The sequence below is a fragment of the Physeter macrocephalus genome, chromosome 4 (assembly GCF_002837175.3).
Source record: "Physeter macrocephalus isolate SW-GA chromosome 4, ASM283717v5, whole genome shotgun sequence".
Lineage (NCBI taxonomy): Eukaryota > Metazoa > Chordata > Mammalia > Artiodactyla > Physeteridae > Physeter > Physeter macrocephalus.
In genome coordinates this window covers 19324102-19337168 of record NC_041217.1, presented here as the reverse complement: position 1 = coordinate 19337168, position 13067 = coordinate 19324102, and positions in this window count along the sequence as shown.

Below are 13067 nucleotides of genomic sequence, written 5' to 3'. Positions count from 1 at the left end.
TCTACATATAATCTGGAAATGGTAATAATTATACCTCTTCCTTTCCAATTTCATACTTCTGATTTCCCCCCCTTTTTCTAATTGAATTGGCCAGTACCTATATACAGTATTAAATAATAATAATGATAATGGACATCCTTGTCTTGTTTCTGATTTTAATGGAAATAATCTCAGCTTTTGGACTGAGATATCTTTTTAAATTATTTTAAGGAAGTATCTATCTTGTCCTAGTGAGTTTTGTTTTTTTTTAAATCAAGAATGGTTGTTGAATTTGTCAAAGGCTTTTTTTAGCACCTATGGAGAGGATCAATAATTTCTCTTCCTCACAACTATTAATTTGATGAATTACATTAATAGATTTCCTAATCTTGAACCATTCTTGCCTTCCTGAACTAAACCTTACTTGGCCATGATATTAGTAATTTAATATTCTTCCAGATTCTATTTTCAAACATTTTATTTAAGACTACTGCATTGAAATTTATAGATGGGATTTATCTTTAGTTATACTTGCTTCGTAGAGAATGTGGAGGTTTCATTTTTTTCCAAGGCTATAGATCTGTTAAAAGCCATTGGAATTATCTGCTCTTTAATGGTTTTATCAAATTCACCTGTAACACTATCTGGTCCTGTTGCTTTTGTGAGGGTGTAGCTCTTTGACAATTTTCTCCATTTCTTCTACAAAAATCAGATTGTTTAGATTTTCTAACTCTCCTGGAATCATTTATGGTAAATTTGGAAAATTTCTAGAAAGTTATTCATTTTTATCTAGGTTTCCAAATTCATTTGCATATATCTCAGTCACCTTTAATGGTTCTTTTAATGTGGTTATTTCTCCTTTATCATTTTAAATTTTGTGTATCTGTGCTATCTCCACATGTTCCTTAAAAGTTCCTTGTAAGTTTTTTTTTGGTGGGGGCAGAATTAACTTTTCAATGTTGAATGTTACGTGCTAAATTTTCTTGGAACATGGAATTCTTAACCAATGCCCAAGTACAAAGCCAGGTATAAATAACAACTTAGTTTATAATAAAAGTGACATTTAAATCACTGGAAAAATTTTGTCAAATTATGTTGGGTAAAATAACTGTTGATATATTTGAAAAAAGTCTTCATGTCTAACACCATGCACTGGAATAAACTCCAGATGAATTTAAAGTTATTCTTAAAATGTATGTCAGAAGAAAACATTGTAGAATATTTCTCCGACTTTGGGATGAGGAAATAATTTCTAAACAAGGCCAAAAAAGCCACAAAGGAAAACAGTGGTAGATTGGTCCAATTAAAAATTTTAATACAGCAAAAGACACCATATGTAAAATTGCTACATGACATGGAGAAAACGTTGCTACACGTTTAAAGGAGTAATAATTAATATCTAGTGTATATTGAATCCTACAAATTAATAAGGAAATGCCAAATAGTCTATTTAAAAGGAGCCAAAGATATTTTTTAAAGTTACAGAAGAGAAATTATAAATAATAAAATATATTGAAGTTTGCTGTCATCTGAAACATACAAATTAAAATAATAGTGTGCCAATTTTTGCCTATCAGATTGTTAAAAATTATTGTACAATAATTGAAAGTATCAAACGTTTGACCAGGAACTGAGGCATAATATAAAATATAGGGTGGAGTGAATCTGAAAGAACAGTTTAAAAAGATGCATATACCCTTTGATTCAGCAATTTCCCCATCCTAAAAATATACTTAGATATATTCACAAAGATGTTCACTGTTGGTTAGGGATGTTGTGATACAATATATATTGTATCCATAATATGAAATACCAGCAGTCGTTAGAAGGAAGTAGAGAGAACTACGTGCAGTGAAGTACAAAGCTCTACAAGACCTATTGTTAGGTGAAAAAGCAAGTTGAAGAATGGTCTGTCTATATATTATGATCACATGTGTGTAAAACAAACAACAAGCAAGACCATGTTTCTGTAGTGTGTAATATGTGTGTGTGTGTATGTGTGTGTGTATGTGTGTGTGTATATATATATATATATATGCAGTTTTTAAAAGACCAGAAGGATGTTCACCAAAATGTTGACATTTTCCCCTCTAGGTAAATGAATCAGATTGGGAAGAATGAAGATATTCACGTTTCCATCCATTTATTTTTTGTATTTTATATTATTTGAATCATTTACCATAAGAATGTATTTCAATATTAGTAGTATCATTTTTAAAGGCAGTAAATATTGTTTTCAAAATAGGTGGTATGGACCTGCCTATTTGTACAGAGGGGGCAAATACAGAGGGTGGGTGTGATGAAGAAAAATTACCTATGACCCATTTTCAGTCAGTCAGGAGACACTTCCACATTTCGGTGAAACACTTTGTAGTACAGAGCACATCCTTCAGTAAGAAACAAATATTTAAATCCTTTCTATCTGTCTCTTTTTCACACACATATACATGCAAATTCACATATTAATTTATTCCCTAGGTGTTTGTTGAGTACGGACCTACTTCTAATTCTGTTTTAAGTGTGATGACACTTTCTCATCACTCTGTACAGGTAAAAATATGCATTTTTCTCAAGCTTTCTGGGTCACTATGTCAGCTTGTAGGACAGCATTGGTCTGCTGCTGTCGGTAAGGATGGATGACTTCAGGCGATTCAGGCAAGCAGTTATTCCTCTCACCCCACACCCACCTCAGGCTCCAACTGCTTAGATGGAGCTGAAGGAAGCAGGGTTAAGGCAAGGGAGAGGTTAGGGGGTATCTATTCAGAGGTGCGTGTAGTCGTAATATTGTGATTTATAATAAGAAATGTATCTTTGGTCTTTGTCCCCAATTTTGGCACAGAGCTCCTAAAACCCTTGGAATATCCTAAGTGATGGGAGTGCAAAGATGTCTTTTATTATGTTAATGAGGTGACTCTGGGACTGTACCTAAGGATGGGAGCTGATTGCCAGCAGAACCAACCACGCGAGTAGCGGGTTGGAACTTTCAGTCCCGCCCCCTAACCTCCAGGGGGGTGGTGGGGCTGGAAGTTAAATCAATCACCAATTACCAATGATTTAATCTATCATACCTGTGTAATGAAGGTTCCATAAAACCCCAAAAGGACAGGTTTGGAGAGCTTCTGGGTTAGTGAACATGTGGAAATTTGGGGACAGTGGCAAAGGGAAGGGCATGGAAGCTCCACATCCTTTCCCCATGCCTTGCCCTATGCATCTCTTCCATCTAGCTGTACCTGAGTTATATCCTTTTATAATAAACTGGTGATCCAGTAAGTAAAATGTTTCTCCGAGTTCTGTGCCACTGTAGCAAATTAATGGAACCCAAGGAGGGGGGTCATAGAACCTCCGATCTATAGCCCATGGATCTGAACACAGGTGATACCCAGGACTTACGACTAGCGTCTGAACTGGGGGTTGGGGGAAAGTCTTGTAGGACTGAACCCTTAAACTGTGGGATCTGACACTATCTCCAGAATTGAGTTGAACTGTAGGACAACCAGCTGGTGTCTGAGCAATGCTTGGTGGAAACCCCTTCACACACTGGAATAGGGGGTGCAGTATTATAGTAGTATAGCCATCCCATTTTAGCTGTAGAAAAGAACTAGACAGATAAATGTTTATGCATTTCTTTTTTTGTGGATGGTAGGTAGTAGATTATCACAAGAAGGAAATGGGACATGAGACCAACAGAATCATCCCAAAGTATTGTCCACAGGTGTGTTTGTAGCTTCTATAGAGAGGGCACTGGAGCTGACACTAAACAATGAGGCAAAGATAGAGTGACTCAAGAAAAGCAGGATCTGGGAAAACACCAGAGAAGGTGGGTCAGTTGCCCTTACTCAAAGGAAAGAGACAAGTTTAAGGAAAATCTGGGCATGGGATCCAGAGAAAAGAATAAAGTAACTTAAGGTTCAGGGGTCAGAGTGAGACACAGATTTCTCAGGTCTTACACACTGAAAAAGATGATAATGTGCTCCAGTACCTTTCTCATTTGTAACTGCAAATAAAAGCAGTAATAATGCATAAACTCTGTAAAATATAGGAATTATCCAAGTTTTTAAAAAATATTTTGTCTCATTTTTGCTGGTCCACCAAGCATGTTGGTAGGTGGCCTACTGGGTCATCTGTATGAATGAGCTTCAACTCTGAGGCTTGAACCGGGTACCAGCCTGAGAAAACTCCTGTCCTCAGGAACAAGAGGACTGAGAGTCGACCTAAGTGGCCTGAGCTCAAAACAAGAGAACTTATTCTCATAGGGCAACAAAACAACATGGGACACGTAAAGTGGGGCTGGGATGGGTATGGGGGTGAGAAGGAAGAATGGCAATGATAAGGTGAGAAGAACGGTTGGTGAGGATTATCTCACAAGTGGAAATACGAGGTGGCAACGGTGCAAGGGAAACTGTCTGGTGTTGTGTGAAAGGTGCATTCGATTGCCTCCTTTTAATTGTGAAAGAGGTTGAATGTCATCTCTAGGGGTGTCACAGGTGTCTTCTGGTTCTAAAATCTGTGCTTCACATCTCCATCACTCACATTTAATTGCTTTTTCTGCAGGCCTTCAGGCTTGGAGAGCAATAATCGTAAAAGCAAAAGGAAGCATAAGCTCAAGAAGCAGCTTCCCTGTGTTAGTAAGCCCAAGGTCATCCTTTTACCATGCAACTTTCCAACAATTGCTGCCTTACCCTCAGGGCCTCTGCCCAGCATGAATTGGGGTCACTGGACTGGCTGACCCTCACATAATGTAACACATACTGTGGTATTGACTGCCACTTTCTCATGCCTATACATCCCACTGATCAGATGTGGACTCTCAAAATTGTTTCCAATGTACTGGGCTCTCAGTTTTCTGACCCCCAACTTGTCCCTCTTTTTTTTTTTTTTTTAAATTTCCTCTTTTTCTTTGTCCCTCTTTTTTGATTAACAGTCCATCCTTTCAGATGACAGCATCCTGGGAAGTAGTAGCCTTTTAGTGCTTATAGCTTGAGTCTAGGCTTGAAAGCCATTGAAATCAAATTAAAACGCACCTTTATGATGGTAAATGCATTAATGTCAGTAATCAAACTCACTCTTTGCTTGTATTTGTAACTTCAAAAAATTATTCTCAGGGCTTTTCAATTCATTACTGGCCCATGATGTTGTGTGTTTTGATTGGCTCAATCTGAGGGCTTTCAGCTCTGAAGCAAATTCTCTGCATTGAGACAGTCTCATTTGCTAACCACAAAAATATTAATCCATTCATAAGCGGGTTGTATTTCTGCACATGTGCCTTACTTTTGTACAATGGCCATATATTGCTTGAACTACAGGGAGGGAAACCATTCTACTCTTCATTCAGCTACATTGCATAAGAAAAAGAAGATTCTATTCATACTGTATCTCGAAGGTCACAATTTCAAGGTAGTCCTTATCAGAGATATATTTGCAAAATAACTTGCCACTGGCACTCTGACTAGAGACAGAATAAATTAAACCAATTCTAAGGTAGGGTGACAAAAACTGTAGTTGGATTAACAGAAGTATTTCCATTCACTGATTGTGTATTCTTTAGAAGAGCTTTGGCATTTTTCTGTGGTATTGCATGTGCAAATGTAACAAGCTGCTCTCTGCCTCCACCTTGATTTGATTTGTTTTTCCATATATGTGCCCGATAGTCTCAAAGAAGTTATAATACATCCATGTGAAGTGAACCATATCATAATGGGCCCAAGTGATGGATGGTAAAGTGGGCCTGACCAGGGAAATCTGGATGAGAAACATAATAAGACATACTATATAGGAGAACCTTGAAGTTCAAAAGCTATAGATGGGCCCTTCTGTGGACATACAAATAGTGAACATCCTAATGTTATATGTTAGTTTATTTAGGGGATGCAGATGATTGAGTTATTTATACCCTTCAGTTCATAGCACATAATCATCAGTGATCTATGCAAAGCCTTTTCCCTTTATGTTTTATTTCATTAATTCAATAAATATTTATGAAGTACATGCTGTGTGCCAGGTACTATTCTAGGCAGTAGAGCTACAACCATGCACAAAACAAAGATCCTTGCTCTTGCAGTATTTACCCTCTAGCAGGGTTAGACAGACAATAAATAATAAAATAAAAAAAGTAAATTATACAGTATGATAGAAAGTGATGTGTGCTATGGAAAGCTTGATAAAGTACTTCCCAAATAAGATGCAAACAAATGCAAATTCTGAGATCAGGGTGCTGGAGAGCCAGGAAACATACCTTGCAGCCAGCACCACAGAATTGGCTACATAAAAAAGTGCTTCATTCCTAAAACTTAGGGCAGAAGTACATAACAGAGAACAAGTGAAGACAAAGGTAGAAACTTGGAAAAACATGTTCTATTTCAGCAATTCTTAGAGTTCCAAAACATTTTAACAGTGCACCCAACCCAACTCTTGGACAATCTTAGAAGTGTATTGCTTAATCACTGACTACAGTTACTCTTGGATAATCTTAGAAGGGCATTGCTTAATCACTGACGATAATTACTGTCTTTTATACCATAATGCAATTTTTTTCTGCTCAAATGAAAGCCAGACAGCTTTAACCAGATCTGAAGCTTAAATTCTAGACCACTCTTCCAAACATTAAAATGGCCCATTTCAACTATTGTTAAATGCAATGTTGACAGAAATGCAGAATGGAAAGCCTTTTTTTCATGGCCTCTACTCCATGATAAGGTGTCCCCCATGTTCCCAGTGTGCCTAGTAACCAACATCCATTCAATGGTCCTGTCTTATCTCTCTCCCCCACTACCTGTGAAACCCTTGAAAGCAGGAACTGTGTTTCATTTATTTTTGATGAACTGGAATCTAGCTCAGTGCTGGCATATAATAATCAATTTTAAAATATTTAAAGAATGAATAAATGAATGTTCTGTAATGGTGCTGGACTCATATTCATAGTGACGAGTTATATAAGCAAAGGGGTTAAGAGTTGGACTTTCTTGTTAAAAAATAGAAATATACAAATAAATTATCTGGCCTCTGCGTATCAGATCTTTAAATCTCTGGTTTTTAAAGGTGATTTTTTTCATAGTATGCTCTCTGGAGTCCATGCCTGTCTTGTATTTCCTGCTCAACTATAAACAGGAAAGAGGTTCATCCTCAATGTCTAACCCTACCTAGTTACTGACTGAATGCTGGCTAATACTGGCGTCTCATTTTCATCAGTGTGTGTTTGTGAGTTGAGGTGGGATGAAATGGGAGTGAGGTGAGGGCATAAAGGGAAGATGTGAAATTAGTCTGGCTGTATCGGATGTGACTGGGGTGAACTAAGGGTATCTGTCCATCAAGGTATTGTCTGCCTGGTTCAGATGGCTGAACTTCTGCTCAGAGTCTAGAGGAGATGCCACGGTATGCCATCCACACCCTCCCTTCAGGAACTTCTCTCAACCAAAAGGAACTGCCTTGCCCAATATTACAACCCTTCTTCGGGGCTGTCCATATCCAAGGGCTGATCAATGTGGGAGCAAAAGACTTAGCCCCTTGCCTCATTTGGGACATCTTTGAATGGCCATTCAAGATTCAGAGCTCCCTGTGAGATTGGATGAGACCTTTATTACAATGGTATTACAACTTCATTTCTCCTTCTGATGAATCCTGCTTCCCTCACATCCTTACAGGTGTTGTTCCCAAGATCATTCCCCAAAACACTTCCTGCATGCAAATATCCACCTCCATTTGTTTTCTTGAAAAGTTGTTCCATGAAAGAACACTACCTACACTCCAGAACCCCATTGGTGTCAAGAGCTTGCCTCAAAATTTAGCTAGCTCAGCTGATGATCAGAATTCTTGTGAAGAACTTACCTGTCCTCTCCCACAAATACTTACTCACCATACCTTTAGCAGATGGACCAATAGACCATTTGAAAATATAAGACCACCACCTGTAAGGTTTTGAAGATATCATTTGCCTATTAATTCTACCACTGAGCCCCATTTAGTAACAAAACTGGCCAATCAAGCCCTTTGGACACTGTAATTTGATCTGTTGTATACCAGTTAGGGTTTGATTAGCATTCTGGATTAACACAAATTATAACTGCATTTATAGTCATTTCCCCTTCACAATGACCACATACCCATTCCTCTTCTGAGCCCACAAAGATGGTAACATCCAACTTTCTCTACGGCATTATGTTTGTAACAACCAAAAGATGGAAGCAACCCAACTGTCCATCAATGGATGAATGGATAAACAGAAATGTGGTATGTATATGTAGTGGAATACTATTAAGCCTTAAAAAAGAAGGAAATTCTGACACATGCTACAGCATGCATGAACCTTGAAGACATCATGCTCAATTAAATAAGCCAGTCACAAAAGGACAAATACTGTATGATTCTACTTATTTGAGGTACTTAGAGTGGTCAAATTCAGAGAGACAGAAAGAAGATTAGTGGTTACCAGGAGCTGGGGTAAAAGGAATAGAAAGTTATGGTTTAATGGGCACAGAGCTTCAGTTTTGCAAGATGAAAAGAGTTCTGGAGATGGATGGTGGTGATATTTGCACAACCATGTGAATTTCCTCAGTGCAACTGAACTGTACACTTAAAAATTGTTCACATGGTAAATTTTATGTTATGTGTATTTTACCACAATTTAAAAAATAATTAAAGAATTTTAACAGAAAAGAAGAGGATCTGAGTTTTTCCATTTACATCTCTCTGAAGTATCCAAAGATGCTTAGAGCACCTTATTTCTGGGGAATGGAGGAGAAAGGATGGTAACCTGACTTTTGGTGCCTCAGGGAGGAAACATTCTATGGCATTCTTCTCAGTTCCCAGAGGAGAAGGAACAATGATAGGTTTGTTAAGTATGTAAGAGCAGAGAAATACCCCCTTATAAATCTTGCACTTTTAGTTAACACAGATGATGATCAAATTCAACACATTTACAACTACTCTAAGATTTTCTTGATGTTGGTGATGTCTTTGGGGTTTATGTCCAATGGGTCAAGTCTCACATTTAAGGAGACAGATGGAAAAATGGAGAATAAATAGTACCTTCTTGTGTGGCAAAAGAAAAGGATCCAAACACTGGAACTAAATATTAGAAAAATTTACTTCTTGGTTTCAAATTCCAGGATCCTGACAGGAAGCCCTGGCAGCACTTCAGGTTGCAGAAACTAAGCCTGATTCTCTAGGAAGGACTTGCACTTGCTCAGCAGAGCCCAGCTCACTGAAACACTAGCTTCTCTGACCCCTGCTTTTGCAAAGAGTCATCCTAATGACCCTTCTAGGTCGTCTTTCCTTCTGCTGCTTCCAAAGCAAAAATCTATTCTGACGCTCAAGTACAATTTCAACCTTCTGACCTGGAATGATTCTGGTTTCTCAGACCATTTGGTGCTTCTTGTTGCCTGGACCAGGGAAGAGAATGATCAAGCAATTTGCCTTCCTTCGTTGCTTTCAATATGATAGGCACACCATGCTGGGATATCACGAGTCTTCACAGCAGAGAAGATTGGAATTATTAATGCAGAGTTTTCAGAGGTAAATACACTAGCTTTTATAAGAAAGGATGTCATTTGGTCAAGATCAGGTGGTGTTGAAAGGCAAGAAGTTTGGAGTCTGAGAAGTCAAAAGTGTCTTTTTTTGAATTCTAAGTTGAGGTGAGAGCAAGCAGATAGAGGGATTTGGAGCTGGGTCACACTGGAAATCCTCTGCCGTCATATCATAATATTTTGATAACTCGAAAAGATACATTAACCCCAGTGTTCATAGCAGCATTATTTACAATAGCCAAGACATGGAAGCAACCTAAATGTCCATCGACAGATGAAAGGATAAAGATGTAGAACATATATATACAATGGAATATTACTCAGCCATAAAAAAGAATGAAATAATGCCATTTGCAGCAACATGGATGGACCTAGAGATTGTCATAGTGAGTGAAGTAAGTCAGACAGAGAAAGACAAATACCATATGATAGCCCTTATATGTGGATCTAAAAAAATGATACAAATGAAGTTATTTACAAAACAGAAATGGACTCACAGTCTAGAAAATAAACTTATGGTTACCAAAGGGGAAAGGAGGGGAGGGATAAATTAGAAGTTTGGGATTAACAAATACACACTACTATATATATAAAACAACAAGGACCTAGTGTATAGCACAGGGAACTATATTTAATATCTTGTAATAACCTATAAAGGAAAAGCATCTGAAAAAGAACATTATATATATATATATATAAATGAATCACTTTGCTGTACACCTGAAACTAACACAACATTGTAAATCATTTATACTTCAATAAAAAATTTAAAAAATAATATTTTGAAGGTTAGAGAGAATTCTGGCTGTTCTGTAAAATTCAGCTAACGTGTTCTCACTACAGAGCTTAGGTTTTGCTAACAAGGGGACCAGATATTTAAGAGGCACAACCAAAGAAACTGGAATTTGTTTGTTAAACTAAACTTAAATTTGCTATATAAGTTACTCACTGAGAATTACCAAGTGGAGAAAATTTATGAAATAATGATGTAAATCTACTAAATTTTTGTCTTATTCACTTAATTCTACTTTTTGATAGACTTTCCATAAATTTTTGACTCTGTCTCTGCTTCAAATTCTTGCACTGGCTCACGACTCATGCAAGAATTAGGCAGTTAGTTCAACGGCTACTTAATTCTTTTTTTTTTTTTCATAAAATAAAAGCTGTTACTTGCCTTTTCCAAATCAAAGAGATTCTCTGCTACACCTGACTGAGGAATATTTCTCTTATTAAAAAAATAGACATACATATATACATTCTTACATACATATATATTGTTTGGGAATGTTTTATTCCAACTGACTGCCAGTACTGTCTATTGCTAACTGTTCCTATCATTGTCTTTTTATTTTTATTTTTTTTCAGACAATTTCCCATCAACCTGACAAGAGCAGTTAGCCCAATTTTATTTATCTTTTTTTTTAAGAGCAGTTAGTCCAATTTTATTTATCTTTTTTTTAAGATTTTTTTTGATGTGGACAATTTTTAAAGACTTTATTGAATTTGTTACAATAATGCTTCTGTTTTATGTTTTGGTTTTTTTGGCCATGAGCCATGTGGGATCTTAGCTTCCTGACCAGGGATTGAACCCGCACCCCCTGCACTGGAAGGCAAAGTCTTAACCACTGGACCATCAGGGAAGTCCCAGTCCCATTTTAAATAGATTCACATATCCCTTCAGAAGAAGGCCTGCTAAAGCCAGGCACTATTGGAGAGGTCAAAGGTGAAGTTTCTTGTCCTTGCTTGAGGCATATCCCCAGACAGGCAAACATCAACAACCGTGCCAGGCAGGGGACGATAAAGGTCAAAGGCACAGTGGAGAAAGAGATCACAACCACTGCAGGGACTCCAAAAAGGCTTAAAGCAGGAAGTGACATTGGAACTAAGTCCCCAAGGATGGATAGGATTTCAACGAGCAGAATGGAAAGAAGGGCATTCCAGACTGCAGGAAAGTATAAGCAAAAGAGAGAAGCCTGGGTGTGTACAGGAACAGCTAATGGTTCAGTCCGGTTGGAAGGCAGAATATGTGTTGGGAATCAGTAAGATAAATGGCAGGAAAGACAAATTAAGGTTGCAGATTGCCTATCAACAGGTTATGAAGAGGACTCTCAACTGAAGTGATCTCAGGAAGGGAATACTGAAATAAAATCAGTTGACTGCTTCATACCATGCATACAAAAAATTGGGATAAGAGAAAGATGATTGGCAACCTAGAGTCAGAAATGCGCTCCCATCCAAGCACCGAGCAGAGGAAAGTGGTTCTTTACACGAGTGCAAGGATATGTTGACCTGAGATGTGTGCCTCTATCGTGGGGCAGAGCCCCAGCTACCAATCCCCTATGATCATAAAACTGTTGGTTTTATCTACATGCTCACTGAACAATCTTACCATGTCATTTTTACAATATTTATTTATTTATTTATTTATTTTTAAGCATCTTTATTGGAGTAAAATGGCTTTACAATGGTGTGTTAGTTTCTGCTTTATAACAAAGTGAAGCAGCTATACATACACATATATCTCCATATCTCTTCCCTCTTGTGTCTCCCTCTCTCCCACCCTCCCTATCCCACCCCTCTAGGTGGTCACAAAGCACCGAGCTGATCTCCCTGTGCTATGCAGCTGCTTCCCACTAGCAATCTATTTTACATTTGGTAGTATATATAAGCCCATGCAACTCTCTCACTTCGTCCCAGCTTACCCTTCCCCCTCCCCATGTCCTTAAGACCATTCTCTAGTAGATATGTGTCTTTATTCCCGTTCTGCCCCTGGTTCTTCAGAACGAATTTTTTTTTTTAAGATTCCATATATATGTGTTACATACGGTATTTGTTTTTCTCATTCTGACTTACTTCACTCTGTATGACAGACTCTAGGTCCATCCAGCTCACTACAAATAACTCAATTTCGTTATTTTTATAGCTGAGTAATATTCCATTGTATATATGTGCCACACCTTCGTTATCCATTCATCTGTCGATGGACACTTAGGTTACTTCCATGTCCTGGCTATTGTAAATAGTGTTGCAGTGAACATTGTGGTACATGACTCTTTTTGAATTATGGTTTTCTCAGGGTATATGCCCAGTAGTGGGATTTCTGGGTTGTATGGTGGTTCTATTTTTAGCTTTTTAAGGATCCTCCATACTGTTCTCCATAGTGGCTGTATCAATCTACATTCCCACCAACAGTGCAAGAGGGTTCCCTTTTCTCCACACCCTCTCCAGCATTTATTGTTTGCAGATTTTCTGATGATGGCCATTCTGACTGGTGTGAGGAGATACCTCAGTGTAGTTTTGATTTGTATTTCTCTAATGATTAATGATGTTGAGCATCATTTCATGTGTTTGTTGGCAATCTGTATATCTTCTTTGGAGAAATGTCTGTTTAGGTCGTCTGCCCGTTTTTGGATGGGGTTGTTTGGTTTTTTGATATTGAGCTGCATGAGCTGCTTGTACATTTTGAAGATTAATCCTTTGTCAGTTGCTTCATTTGCAAATATTTTCTCCCATTCTGAGCGTTGTCTTTTCATCTTGTTTATGGTTTCCTTTGCTGTGCAAAAGCTTTTA